Raw genomic sequence first — 20,749 nt, forward strand, 5'->3', positions numbered from 1 at the left:
TGATAAAGTCCAATGTTCAATCTACAGCAGGCTTTCTCGATTATCAAGCCCTTAGCCCACCCACACTACTAATCTACAATACATCAACCCTTTATGAATGGGAGTCGCATTAAAATAAAAAATAATAAATTACTTGTAAATGTCACAATTATGATGCTTTAATAAACACTGCCAAAGTTAAAGAAATACTGATTGTTTTTCAAAACTAAATTCTATTTGAAAGTACTATAATAAAAAAAAATGAGAAGTGGCAATAAATGCAAATAAGCCAAACAACTGCAATCTTTTTTTAATGACCATTCATTGTTTAGAGATTTCTCACATTTCAATTTAGGAAGTATATTTTATCAAATTCAGCAGTAACATATTTAAAGTACTATCTAAACAACATCCTTATTTTGACTGCCAGAATGCAAAAAGCCCATTCATTTATATAAATTGGATTGCCCAAGGTGGTTGAGAGTACCCCAACAGTGAATAAATTTAAGGAGATGTATGATATGAGTGGGTCTCCCACAATGAGTCTTTTGACTCCATGGAATACCCATATAAATAATAATAATAATAAATCTGCATTTCCAGAAGCAGATTACTTTGCTTAGAGCTTTAAATTAAAGACCAATATTCTTGCTTTCATCCTTTCCAAGTAAGCAAACAAAGTCTGTACATGAAGTAACTTCATGACTAGGCTACTTGTATATAATGACTTCACATCAATTGCCTTAGTATCCCATGGTGCAACACATATCCCTTAGAGTCATGTATAATGCTAAACATTATGGAAAGGGCCACTACCCAGACTGGTTTGAACTTTATTGAGGTCTCATCGGTGAGAGCCAGACCCAGAAGTGATACCAAGGTTGAAGTAATGCAGGTCATATTTCCAATTGCTTAGAGCTTATGCATTGTTATTACCAGATTAGAACTTAATATATTTCCAATTGCTTAGAGCTTATGCATTGTTATTACCAGATTAGAACTTAATATATCTATAGGATGGAAAATGGAAGGTTATTTATAATATAGATATTTAAGATTTTAATACATGCTGAGTAGCAACAGATTTCATGTGTTTCAGTTATGTGGCAAGATCACAAAGTACTGCATGTTTACAGTCATGTGGAATTATTTTAAATGTGCAAAACAAGTGTGCAAAATCAACAAGTGATTGGCATGTGTTTCTAAATAAAATATCACTAATATCTTGAGTCAACAAAGCATCATGATAACATAAAAGAGCATATTGTAAATACATCATGAAATTTCACAAACTGTAACATAATGTCACTTATTTTAATTATATCCTTTAAAATCATTCTTGAATATTATTATTATTATTACATGACAACTCCAAGGAATTCAAAGACTCATTGAGGGAGGGCACCTACTCTACAACTCTCCATCTCCACCACTTTATCCACCAACTCAGTGAACCACCACTGCCATCATCACCAACACTAATGACATCTACTGCCTTCCACCACTATTGTTTTTTGTCTCTAAATGGCAGCATGTATTCTCAATGCTGATATGGCTGTATGCGGGATGAAAAACCTGTGTTTCAGGGTGAAAAAGAACCCACTACTTCTGTATGAGATCAGCTAACTCATATTTAATTGAAAAATACCCATATAAAGATTCCTCTCATCATGATGAGAATCGAACTCAGGCCTTTTCCAATCAAAGGGTGCAATGAATGATCGTTCTTCCAATTGCACTATGGAGGCTTATTGTTATTATTATGTGACATCTCCAAGAACTTATCATGGGAGGGCACTCTACTCCAATCAGCTATACACATCTCACCATCTCTCCTACGGCTTAACTTTTCTGCAACACACAACGATCAACACCATCTACTGCCCATCACAACCAACAACAGCAAAATGCATGTGTTCTGATGACTGATTTGCCTACACAAAACATTTTGGGCTTAAGTATACAGTCAACAAACACAGGCAAATCAACTGTCCTACACAAAACTAAGCAAAAAAATATATTGTAAATGCATCATTTCAAGTTTTCTCAAATTGTTCTTTCCATCAATGAATATTTTCTTTCCGTTGAACGAAAGAAAATATTCATTGATGGAAAGAACAAACAAAAACTTATGGTATATCACTAACTATTGAAAAGTACTGCACTGTAGCATACACTTTGCCTTCTTGGCAATGTATATGCATTGATGAAATACAAAAAACTGGTTTTCTTTAATGAACATTTCAGATTTTACTGAAACTTTAGGATATGAACTCTTATTTAATGTTCAGTTCAAAACAAATGTATATGTGTGGCTATATTTGATATGATTACTGCTACTGAAACATTTGGAACCATGTATGTTACACTCTTGACATAATGCCAGATGAAGGCCGACCTGAAAACTGATAATATTAAAGCTTATTTAATGCAGACTTTCATGAGATGAGTCTTCAAAAGAGGCCTATCCTAATGCAAATTGTTGCTGCACAACCATTTAAATTCATTCATCTCTATGCTTGCCACACACCACATAACAGCACACTCCATTAGTTTCTACCTCCCCACTCCTCCGCCTTACACACACACTTCATTTCCACTCTGTGAATAATTTTCTCAACATTTAGTCATGTTTCTCTCACTGACCCATACATCTCAATCATATACATCCTTCTCCTTCTGTTTAACAATTCTGCAGACACCTTTGCTCTACCAAACTGCTTACATTCTAGAGTCATAATGTTATTCTACTTATTTATCCTAAATCCTTTCAAGAGCTTAAGATAAGAAATGGACATGAAATTATATTCTCAATTTATCCTTTATTCAAGTGTAAGCAAATAAAGTTTGCTTACTTTTGAATAAAGTATGAAAGCACAAAGTATCTTCACAACTAGGCTACTCATATATAGCGACTGACTTTACATCATCAAATGCCTTAGAATCTCATAATGCAAAGCATGTTTCCTTTTGAATGTGTATATTGCTATGCATTATGGAAAGAGTCACTACCAAGACCAGTTTCACTGTTTATTGAGACATCAGTTTCATCTCATCTTCCTGAAAGCCAGACCCAGGGAGACACAAAGGTTGAATTAATGCAGAAGTGATGTATTTTCCATATGCAACTACAAGAATAATTTCAAAATATATACAAATAGCAAAAATTATATTCTTGTTATAAACAAGAATATAAATTTCTAGTCAAGTATAATTTGTAATCAAGTGAAAAAACATTCTCTACAACTTTCAAGAGTTTCCTCATCTAGAAAACTAGATGAGGAAACTCATCTAGTTTTCTAGTTTCACAGTGCAAGATCAGGAAGACCAAGAGTGTAATGTAAGAACCTCTTCCTATTTATCAATATCTTCAGGCACTCAAAATTCATCTGTATGTAAAAATGACAGATCAAAAGTTCTAATGTTTCAGGTGATAAAAAATGAGAGTGATGGCTAAAACAGTATGTGCTCATTAAGTATTTTGCATTCAAGTTTGCTGTGAGGAAATCACCTACACAGCGACTGAAAAATCGAATATGACGTTTTAACAATACAACACAGGGCATACACGAATCAGCTTCCTACAGTACAAATTAAACTGGCTGTTAGGCGAGTTTGGGAACGTATCAAGTAAATAATATAGCATTAGATTCATTAATGTATATATTGGGTAATAATATACGTTATGTTCATTTAAAAAAATGTAATATACTATATACTTACGTTTAAGAAAATATTTCTGGATATGCTTACAGATTATTAGACAGTTTAACGAATTCGCTATTTGGAATCCGATCAAATGCCGTGTGTATTCAAAGGGTTTTAGATGCTTAACTACAAATTATAGGCGTACATTAAACAATTCATAGCCCTAACGTTCCTATTTCAAAACGGGAACACATGCTGATCCTGGGAGAGAGAGAGAGAGAGAGGACTAACGGAATGCAGTTTTTGCATTACGTGTTTACATGGCAAATTTTCTTATTAAAAACTATTAAAAACTGGGCGAAGCGAGTTCAGATGATCTGCTTATAACAAACCTTTCTATAAGTTTGAAAGTTGGGGAAGGAGGAGTAAGTTAAGTTTTAAAATATCAATTTAACTGGCAAACTACAAAGTCTACAAGCGTCGAAACCTCGACCTACTGCACGAACTGCTATACTGCACGTGCAATTACATAATGAAGGAAGGAGTAGCTTAAAAAAAAAATTCCATGAGTGGGGATGAATTGTACTTATAATCAACGGTGATCCAGACGTGAGCTTTGCGGGGAGGCGATTGCGAAAAAATTGAGGATTTTTTTTTTTGTAATATATTTGTTATGTTAATATTCATCACTAAAGCATTGAAAGAGTTCATTCGGCCTCATCATCTTCCACATAGTTGAGGAAGAGAGAAGACTAATATCATTCATTTCAAAATTTAAATATGTATTTTAATTTTAAAAAGATATGTTTCTTGGTTGTTCTTACCGAAAAGTCACAATATTATTATATTATTTTAGAAAGATCGCTTAAAAGGAGGAGTAACCACTGACCCTCCACTAGTTTCAAGGATACAGTTCAGATTTTCGTGTGAAAAAGAAAATGATAAATATTAATTTGTATTTTTGAAATAAAATGTATACAAATCCCCTAATGCCTTTTCATTGTATAAAGCGAATATGAAAAAGTGCTACTATTCTCTAAACCGAACACACGTTTCTTATTACTTCAGTTTCGATAACAAAAAATGAAACTCACGTTTAATTGTTTTGCTATGGAATTAAACTTTTTAAAATAATTAAAATAAAAGTAATTATAATTATTTTTTCATAAAAAAATAAAAATATAAAAATTTTATTTTTTAAGTGTTTTTATTATATTTTTCTCTTTCATCTTATGAAAGAATGCTTCCTTCCCCGTTCGTTCTCTACCTATGGATTATTCCACAGTGGGTGCAGATCGACATAATTCTTTTTTTTTTTTTCATCATCAGCGAAGCCATGTTTAGTTATTTTTTAGTTCTGGGAATCGACGATTTTAAGAACATTGCACAGACTTTAAAAACAGCGAGAGAGAAAGCAAGGCAATACATTTTTTATGTTTCGAATTAATTATCTAAAAAACTTCATAACTATATTTTGTCCTATGAGATCAATATCGTACCAGACAAAGAATTTTTTTCGATAGGTTGACTTCCCTTTACCCCTGACACAGAGACTAGTATCTGTTTTAAAGCGAAAGTTGGCCATAATATAGGATATTACATATGGTGAGTCAAAAGTATGTATAAAACTAAAGCTGATACGCTGCATGTCAGAAAAATTTAAATTTAATGAGAAAATTTGTAACGTAGATACATTACAGAGAGGTTACGTTAGATGCCACACATGTATACACAAAGCGGCATCGTTTCTCAACAGACCGCCATATGGGAATGCATATGAAATATATAATTTTTGCCTACTGTATCACCATCTTCAAATTCTGTAGTCCTCATGGTTTTTGAGTACATGCGATCTTTCAGGTATCCAAGTACAAAAACCTGCGAAAGTGGAAAGGGGACCTTAGTAAGAAGAGATGTACAAAAGCATTTCGCCTGCAACTTAGTCATGGAATGAAGGAAGGAGTAACGTTCTGGGCAGGGCCGCGCCAACCTGAGGGTACATTGACTTAACATGACATTAATTGATATAATATTAATAACCCTTACTTTTAGTTGTCAGACGGACGGCCGATAAAAGTTTGCACCCGGGCGGCAAATACCCTTGGCGCGCTCCTGGTTCTGGGATAGGCATGAACATTCAGCTGAAAATATGAAGATTTAAAACTTATTAAAAGAATGGATATTATTTCTGGGAAAACTTCCATGTCACTCCTCTTAACAAACTATTATATTTGGACATCGCAGAAAGAAGAAAAGCCGCAACACCCAGAAAAAGGTATGTGTGAATTTCTCTTCCTTTATGCTACATATATTTATTGGTAAATATACATCTACAATGCCCTAAAAATCCATGAGTAAAAAAGCCAATGACATTTAAACAGGGGCACTCCTAAACAGAAGCAGGCAAAATAGCGGTAAATATAATAATTATTAAAAGAACATTAGTATAATGAGAAACTAACATTTCTAGCAGTAATCAATCATTAATAACAGTGTTATCATTGCAAAGTCCGTTTATCCCGAGAACAGAGACCCATTGATACACTTAGTCTCTAACTACCCAATCTCATACGAAGGTGGCATGGGTTTTCCTCCCAGAAGGTCGAATTTTTCATCCCATGAAACAGATAAACAAGGCCAGAACAATACATGCAATATACAGACATAATAGACTAGCCTCATAGCCTTAGTTGTTTTTGCAGTAATTCCAAGCAAAACAACCATGGCAGAGTAACATCTGACCAAGAGTAAGGTGAAGATTCTCGTTGATCCACTAAACGCATATGTAGCATTTTAGATGACCATATGCTTACATTCTCAAAATCAACAGCCTCAGTGACTTCTTCGGGCAGTGCCACTTACAAAAGTGTGTTTTGCAATCAGGATCGTCTTCTTGAATCGCATGCAACAATCGAGATATGATGGTTTGAAATTTACGTCAAACCATCATATTTCACGGTCTCATACGGAGGTAGGGGTTTCGTCCCGAAACTCATGATATTCGTTCCCCAGAACAGGCAAACCAGCCCCGTGAACACACGGATTACAGTCAGGAATATTTAAGATGGCCCCTCTAGCCATAGATCTGATTCGTCAGCTAGGCAGGTCCAGAGCCCGGATAAAAATATTGGGAACTGAGATGGTGCCGTATCTTTCCGTAAAAGAGACTCACAGCCGTTGAATCATCATACGAAATATACAAAAATAGCATTAGTACAATCTCTATGTTGACTAGACTGTGAGATGCATGGAAAAAAAAGTGTTGTTAATTTTTTTTCTAATTGTAGCCATTGGATAGGCAAGTGTAATGAACAAAGAATTCAGCTATAAAAGAAGTATAATTGGAATAGAAGTTGGTGTTTCTGTTAGCTAGGATTTTTGTAATAGCATATTGTTGAGGAAAATTATGGGAGAGTTTGTCAATGTATCTATCTGTGTGGATAGGATTTCTGTAAACTGAGAAAGGAAACAGTGAATAAAGTGTCTAGAAAACATAATTACAGTTTGTTTGTTTTTTTCTATATTCAACTGGATTCTGGGATGCTGGCTGCTGAGGTGGAAGAGGGATACATCTAACAGGCTCAAGCAATGTGGCCAAATGGAGAACACATCATCAATGTAGCTTACCCAAATAAAAGGTTTGAGTCCTGCAGTAACAAGAGCAGTTTTTCGAAATGCTCTCTATAGAAATTAGCTAGGAGAGCACACTGTATTTAATTCTTTCTTTGTGTTGTTTTCACTCATTAAACCATAACACGTGATTCAACCGTACTTAAGTCTAAACGAACGCTTCCCACAATATCAATCCTATTTTCCCAGGAACAGTTGACAAAAGAATTATATCCAGTATGAGAATTAATACTATGTGCAATTAAAGAATGCTTATCCAACTATCTGTTGGATCATGCTATTCAACTTGGCATTATTAATAAAATAGTTCAGCAGATAATCTCTCCATACCACCCAGACCAGGTACATCATCGTTATACACAATAAACAACAATCGCAAGAAGGAAAATTCGATTACTTCAACTTTCTCTCTCTCTCTCTCTCTCTCTCTCTCTCTCTCTCTTAGATCCCATTCCTCCATACGTTACCAACTAATTCTTTCTAATAACCACTCTCTTATCAAGTATACTGTTCTCTTGCAGTTCTCAAACATTTCTGAACAGAATGTTTCAAGATTAACTTAGGTTTTAATTTTTCAGCTGAAGACGAAATAGTCAGTCTAATTTGGAGATTCAAGGGTTCCTTCCGGAAAGTTTTTCATTCTGCATTAATTGTTTCATCGTTATTCCATACAACCACAACAGATTTTTTTTTTTTTTGAAAACTCAGACAAAAGCCTAAACTTGAGTAACTTTACAATGACATGGGATTAGTTATTGCTGTTGAGAAGGGAAATTAAAGGATACAGATCAACTCAAAAAGTCTGCGCGGTTAGCCTAGTGGCTGTGCACTTCGCAACCATATGCCAGGAAAGAAGTGTCCTAGGTTCGATTCCCGTCAACGATGTGAGGAGCTCAAGGATCTTCCTCAGCCATAGCCAAGTTAAACGATCTTGGGCGTGAACAACAGGGTTTTTTCCACCAGATTATCTGGTGTTTTTCATTCCACAAGCAGGCAAACCAGTCCAAGGACACACACGGATTACAGTCAGGAATACTGACCCAGCCATAGGTCTGATCGTCAACCTATGCCAGTTCTGGAGCCCAGATAAAATTTGGGGGGACTAGATGGTACCATGAACTCCTGGATAAAGGGGGAACGCTGTATCATCACATGTAATTTAATTTATTTTAACTCAAAAAGAGCAATACTGAATACGAAATATTTCCTAAACATATGGGTATTCATTTAACTCAGAGACCCAAGCTTTTAGAACAGTCTTGATGCACTAGGACAAGAACTCTACAGGTATCGAGAACTATGCTTAAGATATTATAGTGATTGTCTAAGTTTCTAAATGATATACATGCTGAAATAGTGAATTATCATGTTGGAACTATCATCTTATGAAGGGTAAATGGTCAGTATTTAGCTGACCATTTACACTTACCAAAGTCGTTTTTAACCCTCTCCAACAGTATCCAATCAGTGATAGCTGGCCCAAGACTATCACTAATTATAAGCAGCAACCGATGAAGAGACTGGCAAACAAGTGCTGCCATCTCTTGGTAACTAACCCTAACAGGATATGTTCTTGTCTGAAACAGTGTGTGTTCTACGGTGAATTTTCTAGAGTTACCGGGACAAAAAACCGGAGTTTCCGGGGGGGGGGAAAACGCTTGCCCATACCAGAAATCAACTAACATGAACTGGTCAAAGACATAGAAAAAAGTTCCTCCAGTGAGCAACTAAACTTGAACATAAGTCTATCTTTGAGCGGCCTAACGCAGAGGATGCAAGCATCAGACATAGCATCATTCTTTCTGTTGCAGACTTCCATCCAAGTGAAATAACATGAGCAAGGAATCATCACTTCATAAGATCTTTCTCCAGTTATCTGGTGTTCAATTCTGATTTTCCTCCAGTGATGATGATGGTATGCCTCTCCAATAGATCTAGGAAGCTATATCTGAGATGATTGAGGCATAGTACGCACACAGTTCAGAGAAGAACTTTAGCTGGAACATTGCCAAGAATAGTCCATGCGTGTTGAAGGGGAGAATGGAATAAGGAAATGTATGTATTCGTCACCAACACGCGAAATCACGTGCTTTATGTGTAAAACTTTCCAACTGCTATACAAGCAAAATAGTTACCACTTTAAAAACTAAAATGTTCATAAAAGAAAAGCTAATTTTCCGACACGTAATAATAAACAACTCATTCCACAAGACGGATTGGTTACCCTGTTATCGGAATACATTTTCCTTCTTTTGTCATGTGCAGAATTATTGAGAGGTTTCGTATTTGCAGTCGAGCTATAGCATGATCGTAACGCCCAAGAGAGGTACTACAATTGTCAACCAGTACATACAAAAAGAGATGAATTTGAATGCTGGCTGGGAGTTAGAATCAATCTATAGATATACGCCATGATGGCTACCCTATAAATAAGTAAAGAAGTAGTGGATAAACACACACACACACACACACACACACACACACACACACACACACACACACACACACACACACACACGGTGTCATATTTTAATAACGTGTCCGATGAAATTCAATTTCATCGGATGAATAATTGTAAGAGAATGAAACTGAATTTCATTCTCTTACAGTTATTTTTCCTTTTTAATACGTGTGCCACTTGAGAAAGGTGGTGTCTATATTAAGTACTGAGTACAGGATGAACTAAAAGATCATTCAGAATATATACTCTAGAAAACATCAGAATACATACTCTAGGACACAAAGCTTTGTGATGCAACCTTAGGCATCCAACAAGCAGGATAATTGTGTCACACGGCGTAAAGAAAGCCATCTGCCACCTATTAGCACTGAAAGTAAGTATGGAAACTAATCTAATTTGCTGAACTATCAGAGGGTTGCTGATAAGGTTTTACTAAAACCTCTGTTTACTTTAATTACTAACCAAATGATCCTGGAAGTACCTTTAATCATCTTAACTAGCAATTACCTGCACGCAAAAAATATCACACAACAACTTATCAACATAAATAATATATTTAATATTCACATTTAGTTGAATTACTGCAATTAGTATAAATTACTAACTCCAGGAATCGGCAAACGCTTTCTGAGAATGGACAGATAGTAAATACTTGACTCTTCCGGGACAAAAGTTAAATCATGGATATCATGTACTCATAAGATAAAATAAATAATTAATTGAAATAAATCCGTTAGCGCCTTTTATTCCATTCTAAAAAGTAGGCGAAGCAGCCAATCAGAGATAACTAGATGAAGGCTATCACTAATTATGAACGGTAATCCAGTGAAGGGAAAGCTAACAGGTGCCGGCATATTGCGTTCCCTAGCGCTATGGACGCTACTTCTACTGAGCTACACAGGCTCTTCACTGATAAGTTAGAAAATAAAATTTACATAATTTTTATTAACAAAATACAGAATTAATTGCGTATACAGAGATTGTAAGTGACGCTGAATATCATTTATGTTGGTGTTAATGCAGCAGATACTAGTAAAGTGGGTGTCAAAGTGTTTTTTTTTTTTTTCAGAGATTCTAGCATGATTTGTATGATGCACTTGGCTTGTCTTTTTGATTTCGAAGATTTCTTTTTGTCGCCGTGATATTTGTATATGTCATTATTGGTTAATTTATAGTTAAATTGAAGGACAGAGTAGGGATACGGTGAGAGGAAATGCTCTTGAATGTAATACCATACAGAGAGCAACCCGTCTCCTTGACATAACGTGGACTGAACAGTGCCGCTCACATAGCACTACTTGGACCCCCTTCTCTAAGGACAATACATATCAACGGTATTATACGCAATGTGATGGAGAAGCCTTCTGATTCATCACTTATACTCTCGTGTCCGTAGCTACCTTGCGCCTGGTGTAGTACCACTGATTTTACTGATATATCGTCGAAATGGAAGAGGATCTGGGTCTCTAAGTATGTTTGACATGCTTCTGAAGGATATCACTCACGACACATGGAGAAAAGAAAGAATATACATCATAAACAATGTAACAATAAAGTCATAGATGGGAATAGGCCAGTATGCATTTTTTTAATTTTTTACTGTGACGATTACTGTCTACCTATTAATAAAGACGATTACTAAATAACATGAACGATGAAATTATCTTGGTCCTGATGACATCTCCCCAGTTGTAATCAAACATTTTATTCCAGAGTTAAAGAGTATCCTCTATAAATGACATACACGATCATATCATCAGTGGTTTCGTCTGGATGACATTAGCCAACCAGACCAGACCTCTTACTCTTGAGAGAAGCTCAAATTGCATCTGTATTGGTCAGAAGGTGAACGTGAAGAGGTCTTTGACCTATTCACCTTCCTTTTCTAGATTGCAGATGATCATGAAGCATGATCATCTGCTATGCGACTATCTAAATAGTGAGGAGTTCATCGTTCTTTGTGGCCTTAATGAGCTCCCCAATGAGTGTAAAATGGTCATCATATCATGGTCATTCACTGCGTGTCTTCTATTATAGCTGGAACCGATCTCAATACATTGAAGCAAGAATATATCCAACCTATTCAGTCCGCCTCTTGCGACGCGGATTGGATAGGTCCGCCTCGTCCAAGGTTCCACTCGTCGAATAGGTCCAAGAGTCCGCAATTACCGACCAAATGCCAGCACGTCAATCCTCTCCAAAATAATGAAGAAAGTTATGAACGCTCAACTTCTAGTTAATCAGCGACCGCCAGTATGGATTCCGCCAACCTACATCCATGGCTGATCTCAGCCTACATCAGTCACCACTCGATACGTGCCATGAAAAGGTTTGTCGAAACATTTGCAGTCGCATTATACAATCTCAAGGGCTTCTGATCATGTTTGGTATCGTGTCCTGCTTAGCAACCTATCTTCGTTCAGTCTACCAGCCACTCCTCTGTAAGTGCATAGAAAGCTTTCTCTGTGATAGTCCCCAGCATGTCGCAATAAACAGCACCTTCTCTGCATGCTTTTGCCACCAATGTAGGAGTGCCTTAAGGCTATGTTCTATCTCCTACTCTCTTACATAAATGGCCTATTCTCGACAAACCACATTGTTCTCAGATATTCCAAGTATTAAGATCATCTGCAATCAGTGAGTAAGGCACTGATTGCAGATGATACCATCCTTCAGTGGGTCAAGGACAATATGATTGCTTCAATGCCACCGAAACGCAGTCTTGCCTTTTGTTTCACATAGGAATCTCAAGCTCACCTACCTTTATCCTCAGTAATATACAACTCAGCTGACAGGACAATTTACATATTATAAGAATGTATATTACAGAGATAAAAAAAAAGGATTTTCCTTTTAGATATACAATAGAAATGAAGGAAAAAAGATGCATTAGTGGTAGACAGGATTTGTCTTTTCAGTAAGAGTCAATATTACAGTTCAGTATCACTTTTAGTTATTTTTCAGCTGAAGTGTATTGTCGTCGGCAATCCAGAAAAGGGTACCAGTTGGATTCCACTCCTCTGTGAATTTTGCGACAGTTCCTGTTTCTTTGTAATAATCAAATTCCAGTGAAAGCCTGCTTTGTAGTTTCCGACGTAGGCTACACATGAGGGTTTGTTCCGATTCAGTGATGGATGGGTGCTGGTTGTTTCTTGTGTGCTTAAGGTAGAAACTGTAAATGACAGCCTTGGTGCAGATGAAGAGGAAATTGCATATTCTGTGATTGTTCTCTTCTGTATGGACTAAATTCCAGTAGTCTTCTTGGCTGTGTGCGTAGTTACAGGTGCTAGAGGCTGTATTCAGTGCGTATATGATCATCGCTTTGTTTACAGGACAGGTTAGATTTGTGTGTGTGTGTGTGTGTGTGTGTGTGTGTGTGTGTGTGTGTGTGTGTGTGTGTGTGTGTGTGTGTGTGTGTGTGTGTTCCATGGTGCCTGAAACTTCGCAGAATAGCCACTAATCCGATTCTCTTAGCTGAAATTTGAGGAGTTGGCAAGATGTTATGCCATGGCCTCCACTGTATGTGGGAATCTGATTTGGCACACCTCGATTTATATGGAAGATCCCACTGAAAACTGGGTGGCATGCTCAGCTTAGTAAATGAGTGGGTTAAGGATGAATATACAAAGGGCGAAGTTGGAGGCACTGATATAAGGAAGTGATATATTTTCTCGTAGTTGGAGGGAAAAATTGGAAGTGAGGCTTCAGATGATGCAAGATGAAAGACAGGCTCCCCGCAGTTTCTAGAAGAAATACGAATTCCCTGAGGTAGCGATATCTGGGAAGGCTTTTATAATAGCAACTTGCATCAGTTGATATTGCTTTTCAATTTTTTGAGTTTTTCAATGGTAGGCATGTTAGTGTTTTCCAGTTTAGCGTCTGAGTCAGGAGGTCCCCTATGATTCTTATTCCTTCCCAGTTCCACTTGTAGGGAAAAGGAAGGGCTGTCCAGTTATAAAACTTGTTATGTTTCTGTTGGAAAACAGTGGTTCTGTTAGTAAGCTGACTCTGTTGATCCTGTCAGTGTGTGATGAAGTTCTGTATTTTTCCACCGCTGCAGAGCATCGTTGTAAAAATGAGGTAGTTTAGGAGGTGGTGGTGGCACAGAACTAGCCATTCGGAGGATTGTCGAAAGTGTAAGTCCTCTGGTGGATGATTTCATGATGTAATCGAAGGTGGTTACATAAGCATGATTGCATTGAAGTGTCTTTAGGAGAAGGATTATCCTGAAGGATGAGATCTTGTGTTCAAGGGAAATCAGGCTTTGACTTCCCTTATTGAGTGATTTGCAGAGTTCAGGGTATGTTGTCTAGTTAGATTTGTTCCAGAGGAAACGTTTCATTGCCTTTCTTCAGGGGATCTTAGTATTTTGAGGGCATGCATAGCACACTCGCAGCCATCTGGTTGATTATTAGGATTCTTCCTGTAAGGGAACACATTGAAAGAATGCTGTTCCATTTTCCTAGCACTTGCTTAATCGGTTGTGTAACTGTGTCCAGTTCAGTGCATTATATATTTTGGTGTTACCAAAGTGTACACCTAAGTATGTTTGTCCTCCATTTGACCAGGTACGTTCAATCGGAGAATCAGTTCTGGTTTCCATCTGCCTGACCACAAATCAATGGTTTTTGCAGAGTTTAATTTGGTCTCTGAGGCTTGTGCATATAGTCTGTGTGCTTCATTGGATACTGTCATTTCTTTGTCATTACAGATTATTACTGTGAAGTCCTCAGCATTGCTGATAGGATTATTTTTTGATGTGGCTCTATTATGCTGGTTCGTTTTGAGATGATGGTGTCGTATACTCTTTTTAAGAAGGGTTCTATGGCTAGGTGTATAATTGTCCAGAGAGAGGACATCCTTGCTTGATCCCTCGAGAGTATGGCAAAGTGAGGGTGAGCCTGTTGTTAATTTTTAAACAGAAAAGTGCATCACTGTATAGCAATTGCACTGTTTCAATGATGAGAGGGCCATAGCTGAATACCTTTAGGACTTCATAAAGGTACTCATGCTCTACTGATGCATAAGTACCTTAGTCGAAAGCCTTCTCCTGTTCAAGGCTGACAAGTGCTAGATTTTCATTTTGGCTGTTTGCAATGTGGATAAGATCTCTTATTAAATTGAGGTTATCATGTATTGATCTTCCAGGAACAGAATAAGTTTGATGTCAGTCAATAATTTCAGGCAGTGTTGGCTTTAGTTGGTTTACAATAACTTTGGAAATGATTTTGCAATTTGTATTGATTAGTGAGATTGGACGCCAGTTTCGGATATCTGTGGGGTCTCCCTTCTTTGGTATCAATCGTGCTACTGAGGTTATTTGGGAGCCTCTTGAGGTAAGTATCTTGCAGTGTTTTAAGGAGAACTGGTCCGGGTTGATTCCAGAAGACGTGGAAAAACTCTGTTGTGAGACCATCAAGGCCAGGAGATTTATTCTTTGGCAAGGATGTGCATGCAGTTTTCAGTTCCTCTAGAGTGATTGGGTTTTATAAGTGATTCCGATCTGTTGCAGAAATTCTTTTTGTTTCTTTCAATATTTCGTGAATGGCGTGAAGGGACGTTCCTGTACAGCTATGCATTCTTAAAGTATCGTAGATTTCAGAAGTGATTTTACTTGGATCTTCTGTAATGCTGTCATCTTGAAATCTAAAAGCAGAGATGCAGTTTGCTGCCTTTTTTTTTTTTCTATGGAGAAAAAATATTTTGTACGTGCATCTGACAAATTTATTTGTGTATGCCCCAATCTAAGTAGGGCACCCTTTGCAGATACTTGTAGTGTCTTTGCATGGATAGATATATAGATAATTTCAATAATCACGTATTGTATAAGAATTGAATTCTCTGTCTATCGCTTGCAAACCTATTGATGACATTAATAAATTTACAATTCATACTTCACTCAGTAACTCACTAGACACATCATCATCATCATCATCATCAAATTCCTGCCATGTACCCTCAAGGGGTGTACAGAATATGACAGTACTACATGAAAAAATTACATCATTACTATCATTACTAACTTCCTATCTACAATTTCCCTCCAAATCAGTCTGTTACTTGTCAAGACTCCAACATTATCAGATCTTATATTACTATCGTCTAAGGCACTTTGTACCGTATCAATCCACCTATATCTTGCTCTTCCTCTGGGTCGTTTTCCTGCCAACCTGGCAGAGAATACTTGTTTTGCTAATCTTTCCTCGCCCATTCTATTTAAATGACCATACCACCTGAGATTAGCTCTGCTAACGCATTCCTGGATGCTGACAATGTCAAGTTCTTTCCTAATATCCTCATTTTTAATATGATATTGCCATTGATGCCATCTGTTCACGCCTCGAATCTTTCTCAGGATTCTCATATCTGCGGTCTCTAGTCTTTGGTCAAGTGTTTTACTTCTGACACAGCTCTCAGATCCATAAGTTAAAACTGGTTTGAACACTGTCTTGTATACAGCTAATTTAGTATTCTGACTAATTTCTCTCTTACTCCATATGAATTTATTCAATTGACTTCCCACCATACCAACTTTTCTGATTCTGTTGTCTATTTCTATATTTAATTTACCATCTTCAGTAAAAATCGTGCCTAAGTAGCTGAAATCTTTTACTTGTTCCACAGGTTCTCCATTCACAACACAGTTGATATTTTCAATGATTTTGCCCATTGTCATTGTCTTTGTCTTTTTATTGCTGACCTTCATACCATATCTATTACAACAGCTATTCAATTTAGTCAGAGAATCTTGCAGACTTGTAGCGGATTTATTTAGAAGTATAACATCATCCGCATAAAGCAAAGAGCTGACATTAACATCTCCAATTTTGATATCAGGTTTAATACCACTTTCCTTCATAATGTGATCCATATAGATAATGAATAACAGAGGGGATAATGTACATCCTTGTTTCACACCAGATTCAACATTAAACCATCTTCCTGTACTTCCTTCAATTCTAACTGCTGACTTACAACTCAAATAAAGACTAAGTATTGCTTGATATAATGCCACATTGACACCATATAACTGCAGCGTATTGAATAGCTTCTCTCTTGGCACCTTGTCATATGCCTTTTCCAAATCGACAAAACTTAAATACGGATCTTTGTTATATTCCCATGCTTTCTCGACTATTTGTCGTAAAGTGAAGATTTGATCCTGACAGCCTCTATTTGGCCTGAATCCAGCTTGTTCTTCACCAAGATTTTCTTCCACAATTCTTCTCAACCGTTTCTCAAGTATGCTTGCATAGATCTTGCCAGAAACACTCAGTAGGGAAATACCTCTCTAATTCTCACATTTAGTTTTATTTCCCTTTTTATATATGGGTACTATGAGAGCTCTACTCCAATCATCGGGAATTCCACCCTCTGTCCAGGCTTTCTGAACTATGCAGTGCAGCCACTGTAAGACTTTTATACCACCATACTTCAGCATTTCTGGTCGAATATCATGTATTCCTGCTGCCGTTCCACATTTCAAGCCTTTGATGGCTTTTTCTACTTCAAGTGTGGATATATATTCCTGACTGCATTCCTGGTCAGTGTTTTTTATCACTGTGCTGTCATCACTGATTGTTTCATTTAGCAGTTTTTCAAAGTAATTACTCCATACTTCAAGGATATCTTTTTCTGCCATTTTCATGTCACCTTTATCATCTCTAACTCCTTTTACAGCACTCTTTCCTCCATTCCTAAGCTTCTTCAACAACCTCCAGAATATTTTGCCACCTTCTTGATATTTATTTTCTATATTCTTGCCAAAATCCTCCCATGACTTTTGTTTAGCTAGTTGTACACACTGTTCAGCTTTCTTACATTTGTCTCTGTATTCTGTAAGAATAAAAGCTGACTTATTTGGCAGGAACTTTTGATATGCTTACTTCTTTTCCTTCACTGCCTCTTTAACTTCCTGTGTCCACCAGGGAGTTCTGATTTTTTTATCCTTGCACACAACCTCACCACATGCCTCTCTGGCAGAATCAATCAATGTTTTCTTCAGAGTTTGCCACTGAATCTCTAAGGCTTGATTCCTGTTCTCAAACTCTTTCATTTTCTTTTCAATAATCTTTCTGTATTTTAGTCTACAGTTCACATCTGAGAGCTGCTGAACTTTTATTCGCTTTAAAACTTTCTTACATGTTATTCTTTTCAATATGAAATTCAAGTTTATCCTGCTCAAGACTAAATAGTGATCACTTCCAATTTCAAATCCTCTGTACACTCTGGTATCCTGCACCAGGGAGAAAACATCACTATACACAATAACATAGTCGATGAGACTTTTCTTATTCCTAACCCTTCTCTCCATGTGAATTTGTGCACATTTTTATGTTGGAACATGGTGTTAGTAATAACCACCAGTCCATGTCCTGAGCAGAAATCCAACAGATATTTGCCATTATTATTAGCTTTGGTTTTTTCTCCAAATTTTCCCAAAATACTTTTGTATGTCTGACAATCACTTCCTACTCTGCTATTTAGATCCCCAACAAGGACCAACTTTTCCTTTTTCATTGTGTCAGTTGCTTTTTCTAAAGCGTCAAAAAATTCCTCCACTTCTACCTTAGTAGAACCTTCTGTGGGACCATAGGCACAAATAAGTCTCATTGTACAGTTCCCCATTCTCATATTTGCCCACATTACTCTACTTGAGACTGACTGCCATTCAAGAAGATTAGCCTCGTATTTTGTGTTAAATACTATGGCTACTCCTTCTTTTCCTTGATTGTCATTGCCTGAATATAACATTTTGTATTTATTGCTCAGAAAGATCTCACCAGTTTTGGTCTTTTTTGTTTCAGTCACCCCTATTATGTCGATCTGGTACTCCATTTCTTTGCCATTCAGGCTTCTTACGTTGATAGTACCGATCTTTAACTCTGGTGATGTTGAGTTGGGGTTTGTTTTCAGATTTGTTCCAGTAGCTGACTTTTCGCTGTTCGCCCTGGTTCCCTGGTGAAAAGAACGGGGGCTTTGTTTAACCGGGCGACGCACCAGCCGGCTTGAAATTTTGTCATGTTGTACCATCATTTTACCATCACTAGACACAGAGGGTAAAAAAAACGAAAAAAAGAACTGGTCGCTGTTCACAACAGTAATGAAAATTTTTTTCACAAATCAGAAAAAGATGAACCAAAAACAGGAACACGTGTTCTATGGTTACCTCGCCGAGGGCCGAAATCGGCCTACCTGTAATAATATTTTAAGACAAACAAATCGTCCCGTGGTCGAGGGTGTGAGTTTACATACGATTATAATTTGTAGAATTTTTTACTCGATCGGGGGGGGATGCCCTGTTGCAAAACTGTATTGGACTGTCAGTGAAGTTACCTTTCATATATATAAGAAATAAAGAATTTGCATAGTTAAAAGACAAGGAACTATCCACCATCACGTATAGTGTGTGTGTGTGTGTGTGTGTGTGTGTGTGTGTGTGTGTGTGTGTGTGTGTGTGTGTGTGTGTGTGTGTGTGTGTGTGTGTGTGTGTGTGTGTGTGTGTGTGTGTGTCCAGTCATAAAGATTGCAACCTAGTTTCAGAAATCAGGAGACAGATCAAATAACCAAAAACTTACTTCACTGATCTTTATATCGGACTCTGTTAAAAACCCTAGAGATGTCAAGAGCAACCACTTGAGATTCCCCAAACCTTTCCACAGCATCTGTCCAAATATTATTGATATAAATATACAAATCCATGATTGCAGATGATCAGTCCATACTGGCGAGCGCTACCTTGAGGAATCTTCAAGGTAGCAGTGTAGAAACCGAATTTTTATCGTTTTTTCCTTTACTTTAAGTGAACGAAAGGGATAGTCTGATGGTAAATATTTAACACCTTTATTTTGTGGGCATAGGATAGATTCCAGCTGAATAAGAGCGTAAAATGCAACATAGAACTGAAGTGAACTCTGGCTGGTTAGAAAGCCTAGAAAAAAACAACAAAAACGTTGATATTAAATTTAAATACTTTTGAGAATATGTACGAAGAGGGGAAAATTTTGCGAGATTAGACTTCAACTGTGATGTGGTGGTGGTGGTAACGAGCCATTGCACCTATCTTGACTGAAAGAAAAAGAATGCAGCCTCTTTTTATATTGTCTTCTTTCAGAAATTAACTACATTACCTCACTGCTCAAATAAATCTGTTTTTGCTGCTTTTCTCTCTCTCTCTCTCTCTCTCTCTCTCTCTCTCTCTCTCTCTCTCTCTCTTTCTCAAGCTTAAAACAGAATGATTAGTTTCACACAGAACTTTCTTCCAGCCATCCTACACTGTACACACTCTCTCTCCCTAAATAGCAATCGTATACGCCATGTATGCACAGAATTTACCCATTTACTGTTAATTAAGGCAATCATTCCTTGTGAATACCATCACTTGACTCAACTGTACCTGAAAATTACTTTAGCGTTTGGTTATTCTCTGTTTATTTAGCTTAGATAACTGGAGGAACCTTTCACATTGTCACTACAGTCACCAATGCTGCCGGTAATGGGTATGAGTGTTTACCTTGGCATTCAATTACGCGAAACAATTGTTATATCATCGTTCTTAAAAACTGCTCTCTTTTTATCCATGTTCTGAATCCTCAGTAGGTGCGCAGCGGCTAATCACATTCAGAGTTTTAATCCCAGTTATAAATTTAGCCGTTTGGAGCACTTCGTTAAAAGCATTACTAGTCTTTCTATTAAGTAAACTTGCTAATACCTTGCTGATGTTTGCATCCTCACGTCCTGAGTATATGAATCGATTTCTATATATATATATATATATATATATATATATATATATATATATATATATGTTAAAGATATATATATATCTATCTATCTATATTAAAGACATATATGTTAAAGATACCAAGCTATTTTAAACCTGGTTTTACTCCATTTCCCAAGTAAGCAAACAGACAAATAAGTCATGTTTGCACCTGCACGTAATGCAAGTCTAGCTGACCCTGCAAGTAGTGCAAGACCAAGGTAACTCATGGTAAAAGTAGAATAAGCTCTGATCACTAATCTAAATAT

General features: G+C 36.9%; 1 protein-coding gene across 1 annotated transcript in view; it reads right to left on the reverse strand.

The window, feature by feature from the left end:
• The window catches only part of LOC150098091 (tyrosine-protein kinase Fer-like), a 222,119-nt gene extending 218,007 nt beyond the window's left edge, over positions 1 to 4,112 (reverse strand). Inside the window, exon 1 of the mRNA XM_090406102.1 lies at positions 3,703 to 4,112. The gene's annotated coding sequence lies outside the window, so the exon portion shown is untranslated. The remainder of the gene's footprint in view (positions 1 to 3,702) is intronic.
• Between the last annotated feature and the right edge of the window lie 16,637 nt (positions 4,113 to 20,749).

This window comes from Typopeltis vanoorti, chromosome 16 (assembly GCF_054136105.1).
Source record: "Typopeltis vanoorti isolate ZY-2024b chromosome 16, IOZ_Tvanoo_1.0, whole genome shotgun sequence".
In the NCBI taxonomy this organism is placed as follows: domain Eukaryota; kingdom Metazoa; phylum Arthropoda; class Arachnida; order Uropygi; family Thelyphonidae; genus Typopeltis; species Typopeltis vanoorti.